At 36.5% G+C, this 9,581-nt stretch overlaps 1 protein-coding gene across 1 annotated transcript in view; it reads right to left on the minus strand.

The window, feature by feature from the left end:
* Window positions 1–6,896, minus strand: part of farp1 (FERM, RhoGEF (ARHGEF) and pleckstrin domain protein 1 (chondrocyte-derived)) — a 106,346-nt gene extending 99,450 nt beyond the window's left edge. The window contains exon 1 of the mRNA XM_016243740.1: window positions 6,674–6,896. The gene's annotated coding sequence lies outside the window, so the exon portion shown is untranslated. The remainder of the gene's footprint in view (window positions 1–6,673) is intronic.
* Between the last annotated feature and the right edge of the window lie 2,685 nt (window positions 6,897–9,581).

The following is a 9,581-nucleotide window of genomic DNA, read 5'->3' on the forward strand; positions in this document are numbered from 1 at the left end:
CGTGTTAGAACGAGCCGTTTTAGGGGGGCGTGGCAGCGTCTTAACTTTGATAAAGAATATCTCTTTGGTTTTGAGACTTTAGTCTTTGCAACTTCAGGGATCTTATCTATGCACAATCAGCTTGTAACACCCCAAAGAGAAAGGAAAACTTGAAATCGCATCATATGACCCCTTTAAGTTGTTTTCTGAATACAAAAAGGAGTATAAAACATGATCATAGATGAGAACATTAATAAAATAGTGAAAAGATAATGATAGACAAATGTATAATAGACAGATTAATTGGCTAATATTATATGAGGTTGTGTCCATGTCTGCTTGACCAATATAAAGAGATAGCTCATACAAAAATAAAAATTATTCTTTTTTTTTCTTTTTCTTTTTTTTTTTAAGTAAAACTTTATAATTAAACTCTCTCACACACACACACACACACACACACACACACACACACCAATATAAACTTTATATAAAAATTGCAAAAAATTAGATAATATATTTTTGTTTATATTTAAAAAATATTTTTAAATATAAAATTATACATTTGATAACAAATAAACGAAAATGTTTCATTTTTTCCAATTTGCAAATTTTCTTAAATATGAATTGATTAACTGAACAAATAATCAGCAGATTAATCAGCAACTAAAATAGTTGTTCTTGTTCATGCCCCCAGTCTATATTACTCCGCCTGTCCGTTTTCACTCCTTTTGACTTCTGTTTTCATTGGCAAAGCACAAAGTAAGCAAGCAGCTGGCCATATTGTGTCTAAAATGTCAGTTACTTGATATAACCATCTTGTTTATTGAACTATTGTACAAAAACAATATCACTGTGTATTCAGTGCAACAAGCCTTATGCTTGGGTGATAAATATCATGTATTTGCCAGCCTGTTCTATAGAAATCAACCACTGTAAAAACCCTCAAACACAAGATTAAAACACATGTAGCTGCATGGAATGAGTTACTATGAGAATCACAGATACAAAATGGGTACAGATACACATATACATATTTTACACACCTTTAACCCACTGGGGAAAATCAACCCATGGCAACAGTTTAAAAGCAGCCCAATTTTCGTGGAAAACAACAACAACCCTGTATCCAGCACCAGCTGCAGAAGTCAGAATTGACTAGTCACGGGTCGAGAGTAAGGAGAGATAACTGACAAGATGTTGGAGGATTTGCTCCTCAACACATCCCGAGCTCATTGAAAAATATATTTTATCGTAATATGTGCTCCCTTTACACAGTGTGCGCACGATCGCGAAATCGAAAGTGAAAGTAAACTGCGAGCGCTCATTCACATATTGATAGCGGTGCCCTGATGCGTGAAAATTATATACAGTATTAGAATGTTTGTGGGAGCGGACACAAAAATTACGGGAGTGGATGGGAGCATGCGGTAATGGTCAGAAATTCAGCAAGAGCAGGATCAACAAGCCCCGCGCTATCATGCAGCGTCAGTCAGTGAGCGCCGTAACAGATGAAGTCAAATCTTGCGGGATTCCATAAATAAACTACTCTGAACCCCACTATTCGGACAAATATACATAATGAAAATACGATACAAAATTGAATACCTTGGAAAATGGCATTTAAGACTTAATACTTTTTAAGGGCCTTAATTTTCTCTAAATTGATTTATCAACTTTTAATATTTTTAAAACCCCGTGGACACCCGGTTTCCATGGAGACAAACAGGAACCTACAGTACAGTACAATCATAACAAACATGTACAGAGGTGTTTCCCGGTGTTTACGCAACACAAACACTGTCACAAGGATTTACATACTGGAAACAAACATGAGATGTGTAAAACGACACTAAAGCATAAAGCAAAGGACTGTGATTTAATTCTGCACACAGAACGTACAAATGAAATTAAGATTAGTTGAGCTAAAAATACCAGATACATTGAAAAAAAAAAGATATAGGATTTACTCAGAAATTGCAAGTAAATTTCACAAATAATTACAAAGAAACGGCAAGTAGCATTGAAATAAACATGAAATTTTGAAGTAGAAAGACTACAATAATCTTTGTAGTACAGCAAAATGCAATGCAATGCAATAAAGTAAAATAAAACAAAATGCAATGCAGTAAAATGAAATGCAATGCAATAAAAAAAACAAAAGTAGAAAGCAAACAGAGCATGCAATAAAATAATAAAATAAAAGTCTAAAAAATAATTGTATTTACTCAGGAAAAAAAAAAGAAAATTTCACAAATAACTACAAAGAAACCATACAAAACATATGAAGAGTTCAGATGCAAAAGCCTCTAAGTACGTGTGACGTTTTTCTTTAAAATTAGCATTTCTTTCTGGCTACTATGTATAGGTTTCTATGTAAGTACTGGTACTTCTGAATGGGTTGAGGCTGGGATTTAACGCATTTGAAGTGAAAGTACTTGAAGAATATATACCATGTGTGGAGAGCATTCACTCAGTATCATTATCTCATTTTTGACCAAGATGGCTTTTAGAGGCTTTTGCATTGGAACTCTTCATATAATTAAGTAGAAAAACTGAAACAGTATCAAATATGCTCCAGTAATCATTGTCATATTTATATTGTTTTTGTTTGTTTTTTGCAGTGTAACTAAGCCACTATATAAAAATTTTTTTGACAAAGACTGTATAGCGATGCACAGACTGAACTTACTAATACTCAGTGGTTTGATGACTTCACGAACACTAAACAGGAGCAATGATAAACAAACACATTCCAACACTGATTCTTAGATCCAGACGCTGAACTCTCTTCTGATTCCCTAAGAATCACATTCCTCACCGGAACTCAGATGTGTGATAGAGAGACAAGTCTCAACAGGTTAAAAAGCATGAGGGGATTTCCACATATACACAGTCAGAAAACCCCTCCAACTCAACCTTCACTAACCACCACCATCCCTAAGACCACACATTATTGATCCCGTTGAGTTTGGGAGTCTATCCTGTGGCATTATGATAACAGTAGATCCAGTGGATGTGATGTTAATGGGGTTAGAGCTAATCAATAGAGCTTACCAAACATTTACAAAGCTTTGTTCATCAAGGGAACGCAAGATGTTCACTGTAAGAAACACAAGACTTGAGCTTTCCTGCAATGGAAGATGACGATTTTGATATTGATTGATTTCTGCTGTTTGACATTTTGTGTGACGAAGAGGACAGTGATAAAAGAACAGCCATTCTTGTCTCAGCAGGTAAATGTCCCTGTTAAAAAAAAATCCAGTTTCCAATTTTGTCAAATAAATCTATTTTAAAGGTTGACATTGTCAACATTATAAATACGTAAATTTATAGTTCATTTAGTAGGAACAACTTATATTATTAAAATTATTAAGCAGGAGCTTAAAATGTCAGGCTTTGTCAGGTCCAACTAACTGATCGCAGATGATGCTCCTGAATAACTTTTTTTTTTTTGTCAAAGTATTCTTATTTCAGTTTTGATGACAAACATTTATTACTAAGGTTTAACATATTTAACTCTTTAGTGTTTTTTTTATTACATTTCATTGTAACAGTTCCGTTTTGTTTCAAGTCACTATTAGAGTGAATAAGGTTTTCAATAAGTATTGTGTACTGAATTCTCGGTTTGGTCTACACAAGTTAAAGTAACTGAGTATAATTATAATTTTAATAATTGTAATTAAGTTAAACTAATACAACATACACTATTCTCGAAAGTTCCAAAGCTTAGCAAGCTTAGCTGTCTTTTTGAAAGTTTTTGAGTTTCCAACTTATTTCGACCGAAATTAAGAAATATATCGTGATATCAATTTTGGCCATATCGTCTAGGCCTAAAAGAAAGAATTATACAGATTACAAATGTCGATTTTAATTTTTAATAAGTTGCTCAGAGGTTGCAAAGGAATCTGAGGGTACGTTGTAGGGATGTAACGATTACCGGTTTGACGATAAATCATGATAAAATGTTGTAAATATGATGTTAACCATATTTTCTACTGATTGAGAGAGGAAATACCGCAGTATATTGACTTAGAATGCCCTATTTTACTGTCATGATGAGTGAATATTGTCAAAAAATACCACACTTAATAGTGACTAAACACGACCCCTTTTAATAGTTCGCGGGACAGCACTGGCAAAATCTTCCAACTGAACCATAGCTAAAAAAAAGTCGCTAGGTTTGTCAGTATGAATATTCCATGGGGAAAAAAAGGCGCTAAAAGGGTCTGAAAGTTGCTAAATCTAGTGCTAAAGTCGCGCTCGTGTGTGTGAGACACGGGAGCTGATGGCAGGGGGCGGTGGATATTTGTGGCGGTCAGTGTGGATATTGTGGATGAGTTTTTCTGTGTCATCACGTTCTATTAGTTCTACAGCTTCAGTTTCGGAACTTTCACGCTTAGTAACACGTATTCGGTATGAACCGGTATACCGCCCAGCACTACGCGCAACACTGTAAAAATGTGGAAAAAGAAATATGATGGAACAAATAAGCCCTAATATTAATTAGTCAGTATTACTGGCCTGATAATAATAATAGTCTTGCTATTGTCAAAGGCATCAGCCACAGGCGATATCGTCAATCGATACTATAATCTATCGGCACAACCCTAATATGGATGATAAAGCATTCTGAGTGGTTTTAAGCACATTGCCATGTAGTTGCTACAGTCTTTTGGGTGGATGCTAGGGCATTGCTAATTGGTTGCTATGGTGTTGTTATGCACTGCTATCTGCTCTTTGCTATGCAACTACCAGAATGTACTTTATATAAGTGCGACCTGATGCAGTGATGTGATTCATGACAACTCGCTTTTCTATAATTGGCCATTAGCAGGAAGCGTTTCATACAAAGCCCTCACAGTGAATGCTGACTAACAAGCGAAAGGGAAACCTCTGCAAACAGGCCAAAAACTGGAACGTTGAACACAAAGTAGGAAGCCACAGAAGCAAGGTCACACAAAGATAAACTCGTTTGAGAGAAGAAACAGGAAGTGCTTCTGGAGCAAAAGTCAAACCCACTCAAATTTCATTCGACTCCAGTAGCAGGTCATGAGAGGCCAAGAGAGGCTCATTTCAAAGGACATGCATGGTAAAATGGGGCATTTTATGCCTTCCCAAAGTGTTACTTTATTTACAAAATAAACTCACAGTAAACAGAGGCAGAAAAGTGAATGGGTGCAGCGTGCATCGCTGGTTCGTTCCCAGACTCATGCTCCCTCGGTTAGTTAACCTGCCTTTCAACTTGTTTGCCTGAAAGTTCCCAGTGTTCATTGAGGCGCACGCACGGCATGAAACAGGTTTCCTCTGTGATCCCAGCGTGAGACAGACTCAACGTACACATCTGAACGCATGGATCAACACCGCTGGCCCAGGGATTGATGGGAAGGGAACTCCACAAAGCATACTTTGAGGACACAACTTGCTCTGTAAGCATTAAACTAAACAAGTACAACACCCATCACAATGTCTAAATTCTAGTGTTTGCAAGCACAAACAATACTGTAAATTAGTGATGTGATCAGCACGCTAAGTATTAAATACTAAGTACACACTTCAGTGTGTGTCCGGAATGATTCCTCAAATGAGAAAAGCCTACTAAAAGGTTCTTTTGACTAACCATCACGAAATCACCCACAATGCTCTGATAATATTTTAATTCATCAAAATAAATTCAAATGACATTCTGAAGGCTTCTTACTAAATTTGGAGATAGTCATTTTATATTCTTATTTTTAAAGAAATTAAAATTGCGATCACTAAAGTAAATTTGGGAATAAATGTCTGTATTTTAATTACGGCGTGAAATGTTGTTTACAAATCTGAAGATGGAAAATATGAAGCAAAAACTGTAGCTTTCAGGATATTTTGGCAGAAATGATGATTACCGTGGTCAATCTGCTAAAAGACTTTGGAAATCCGTGCCGAGGCGTGTGCTTACAGTGGGCCAGCAGATGTAGGTTAGTCGAGTAATCCCTGAGGTTCAGATGTTAGTAGGTTAAACTGCATTGACTGTCTGTGTGTGTGTGTGTGTGTGTTAGCCGAATCAAGAATTAATGTGACAGGGAAAGTCCATAATGTCCTGCACACCCACTGAAAATACAACATCACGTGAAAATGAATGCAATTATGATAAAAGGTCAATGTTGGTGCTTCATCAAGTTCTGTTACAAGTCCATACATCAATATGCTGCGTTGCATTAGTTAAAAGCAGGCTGAGGGAAAAGCAATGTGACCCTTACACAACTGTCCTGTGGTCACACCATAGTAAAATACCATGGTAGTAGTGTAAGGTATTTTAAAAAACCACCGTATTACTAAGGTGCCACAATTACAACAAGGTATATTTTTGGACACAAGCCACTGCATTCTTGGAAGTACCTTAGAGTGCCATTTAAATAAATACCATCACACATGGTGCTCCCGCAGTACTTTTGCAGGATCAAGCAAAACATGGTATTACCACAGTATTTTAGTCAAACGTAAAAGTGCAGACGCAGTATGGTAAAGCACTATAATAAATCTTTGATGTTCAGATGTGAGGAGTGGCAGCAGCGGCGGCTCATGAGATTTAATGGAGTAACCATAGAAACAGCTACACTTTATCAGCGTGTCTAGCGATCGTGCGGTTAATAGTAACTCTCATTCGCTGCCGGTTTATTGCGTGAGCCAATAAAATAACCCGGATTCTTACCTTAACTGTTGAATTAAAACTCGTTGTGACTGGATAGCTCCGTGACTGTGTTGTTAAATGATATCACGCGAAAATAAAGCGCAATGCAGCGGCTTTAGTCGCCATGAGTCGGTGGTTAATCGCGGAAAGCGCTGCAATCCACCGTCTTCCCGGACGCCATGACTGAACGAAGTGGATCCCAAACTGATTTCATACAATAAAACACCGCCTCCAACCTCCAACACCCGCACTACAGCCTCATGAATGCCGTGATGAGAACAGCGACACCTGGCGGTGGATTTAAACTTCAGCTGCTCAACAAGTCCCGAAGCATTCCTACTGGAATCTCTTCCACACCAAAGTTCAAAAATGTACCATGTTTTGGGGCATCATGTAGCATGGTAGTACCATGGTGTTCTTGGAAGAGCTTGATACCACATTATTACCATCTGACACCATTATTGTACTGCAGTACGTTTTGTACGGCATGGTAAATGAATCAAATGATACCACTGGATACTATACCTATAAAGGATCGATTTACCGCGATAAAACCAGTACATTTTTACATCCCAATGACTGTAGGACATCACATTCAAATAAAACATCTTTCAGTGTATTTATCCAATCTTCTAAAGAACTGTGATGAGCAACAGCGCCACCAAGCTGGGGATTCTGCCATTCACATCACTTGAAAAAAATTCTCAAGCATTATTAAAGGCAGAGTAAGTGATTTCTGGTAGCCAAACAAACACGCCCCTACCCCAAAAGGGTCTTGCCCCTATTTTGATAGCTCCGCCCCACGTATACGTACGCAACCCAGGCAACGATTAGTTCTGTGAAACAAAGCAAAACCAATGTTACACCGTGTCTACATCGGACGTGAGCGGAGCGGCGCGGCGCAACAAATCCCCGACAGAAAACTGCTGCCGGGTTCTATTGATGACGTGCTGACACAAATTTCAAATTTTCAACGATCGTTTGCTCGCGTCCAGTGTAGGCAGACTTTAGCTGTTGTAGACACGGTGTTACTCACCTATTGAGAAGAAACAAAGCAACCTCGGCGTCCGATCGCAGGCCTCCGCTCCTTAAGTTCTGATCCGATATTTACACGGGTCCTACTTCTTGCCTTATCGTTTCACAGACGTTTTCCTCTTTTGTTTTTTATCCGCCATCTCTATCTTTCTGTCGCTCGGCTCGGCTAATGTCCGTCCCATGCACTGAAAGCTCTCTCCTCCACATCACGAGTAGACACGGCCCTTATTGCTGATTGGCTACAAGTTTGTTTTGCTATTCGGCCCGAATCAGTTTTCTAAAGTGTTTTTGAAAAATCACATACCCTGCCTTTAATATCGGAATACATGGGCATTTCTTTAGTCATTTTTAAGTAAAGGAATTGGGATCTATGCACTTGTAATCAGAAAGGGATCCAACATAAACTATATAGTTCCCTGTAAATATATATTTTCAGCGTGCATATTGCGAATTGTCCTACTTAACCATTGTTGGATGTAATGCATTACTAAGTAGCCTAATTAATTGCAGTAATTTAATTTCTTTTCCCTTGAAAAGGTAAAGTAAGGGATCGTGATTTTTCTGTAATTACTGTTACTTCTGATGTAGATAATTGCATCAAATACTGTAGACTATAAAACAGTCTATTATAACACAGACTATAAAACACTTCTATATAAAACAATAGTGGGTTTAACTTAAAAAATTAGCATCTCGTGTAAAAAATGAAACAGGAAAAAACAGTCTCAGTGTCAGTCTCGCTTTCAGGTAGAATTACAAGTTGATAAAGTAAAGTAAGGGATCGTGATTTTTCTGTAATTACTGTTACTTCTGATGTAGATAATTGCATCAAATACTGTAGACTATAAAACAGTCTATTATAACACAGACTATAAAACACTTCTATATAAAACAATAGTGGGTTTAACTTAAAAAATTAGCATCTCGTGTAAAAAATTAAACAGGAAAAAACAGTCTCAGTGTCAGTCTCGCTTTCAGGTAGAATTACAAGTTGATTTTCTGCAGCTGTCCAATGTGGAGCTAGCTTATAATGTAATCTTTTTATTACTAAGTGAATGCAAAAATAAATAAAGAAATACAAATAAAGAAAAAATAATTAGTGATAGTTTGGTTTGCATAGATTAAAGCTTGATCTAGCTCAGGACTGATTTGATTACAATAACACCATAAGGTGTTTTAAGAGATAATGCTGTGAATAAAATAATTTATCGAAAATAAAATGTCTTAGCACTTTATTTTGTTATGACTTACAAAAGGAGATGTTAGACAGAATGATGCATCATTCTGTCAGTTATTTCTTCATACAGTTAATTAAATGTACGCCAAACATATATTTATTTGTATTGTAAAAAATAATTGTAATTGTACAATAGTAATATAATTGTTTGACATTTGCCATTCACTTCAAAGCTGAAGTGGTTACCTTGTGATTACCTACAATTGTTAAGTTCTAAACAACACTACAATTCATTGATCATGCTGTACTTCAGTCCATCACAGCCGCATTTTCATTCCGTCATAAATCAAAACTTAAATTTGGCACCAATTTGAGTAAGATTACGGAGCCCCTGCAGATTAAGGTTAATTTAGAATCGTGTGCAAGTTCCTATTGAATAAAACACATTTAAACACTGTGATCAAGTAAAAATTGAATTTATGTCTCATTGATATCGATTCTCAAGGTTTCTGAAGGTGAATTTTTAAAGGTGAATTTAAGACTTTTCAAGACCAAGACAATTTTAGGGAATAAACTGAATGGAACACAAATCTTTAAATGTAAATGCCTTGTGTTAGCAAAGCTTCAAAGTTTGAAAATACAACTTCCAACAGATCTCCATTCTACTTTTTAATTCATTTGACTATATATATATATATATATATATATATATATACA

Source organism: Sinocyclocheilus grahami, unplaced genomic scaffold (genome assembly GCF_001515645.1).
Source record: "Sinocyclocheilus grahami isolate Dianchi unplaced genomic scaffold, SAMN03320097.WGS_v1.1 scaffold699.1, whole genome shotgun sequence".
Lineage (NCBI taxonomy): Eukaryota > Metazoa > Chordata > Actinopteri > Cypriniformes > Cyprinidae > Sinocyclocheilus > Sinocyclocheilus grahami.